Below are 445 nucleotides of genomic sequence, written 5' to 3' on the forward strand. Positions count from 1 at the left end.
AAACATGGAATATTCCCTAATGAGTGGAAGAGTGCAAACGTTGTAACTCTCCTCAAATCGAACGACAAAGATCCGATGGATGCTGCATCCTACCGACCAGTATGTCTTCTTCCTATAATGGGAAAAATACTGGAAAGCCTTACGTTAGAAAGACTAAAAAAGGTTGTGGAACCTAAGCTATCCGAAATGCAGTTTGTTTTTAGGCCAAACCGATGCACGGAGGATGCTATTCGAACGTTTTTGCGCCTTAACAGCGAAGTGGTTGAAAAGCACGCCGGCGCTATCTTCATTGATATTGTCGGTGCGTTTAACAACCTGTGGTGGCCTGATGTTATTCATGAATTAAAGGAAAAAGACTGTCCTCCGGGAGTTCTTGGAATCATTCAAGACTTCTTAAATGGTAGGAGAGTCAAATTCCAGACCAGAAATGGTCACGTTGAACGTG

The sequence above is a fragment of the Leptopilina boulardi genome, unplaced genomic scaffold (genome assembly GCF_019393585.1).
Source record: "Leptopilina boulardi isolate dan_hultmark-lab unplaced genomic scaffold, ZJU_Lbou_2.1 LbouV2_8, whole genome shotgun sequence".
NCBI classification, from domain to species: domain Eukaryota; kingdom Metazoa; phylum Arthropoda; class Insecta; order Hymenoptera; family Figitidae; genus Leptopilina; species Leptopilina boulardi.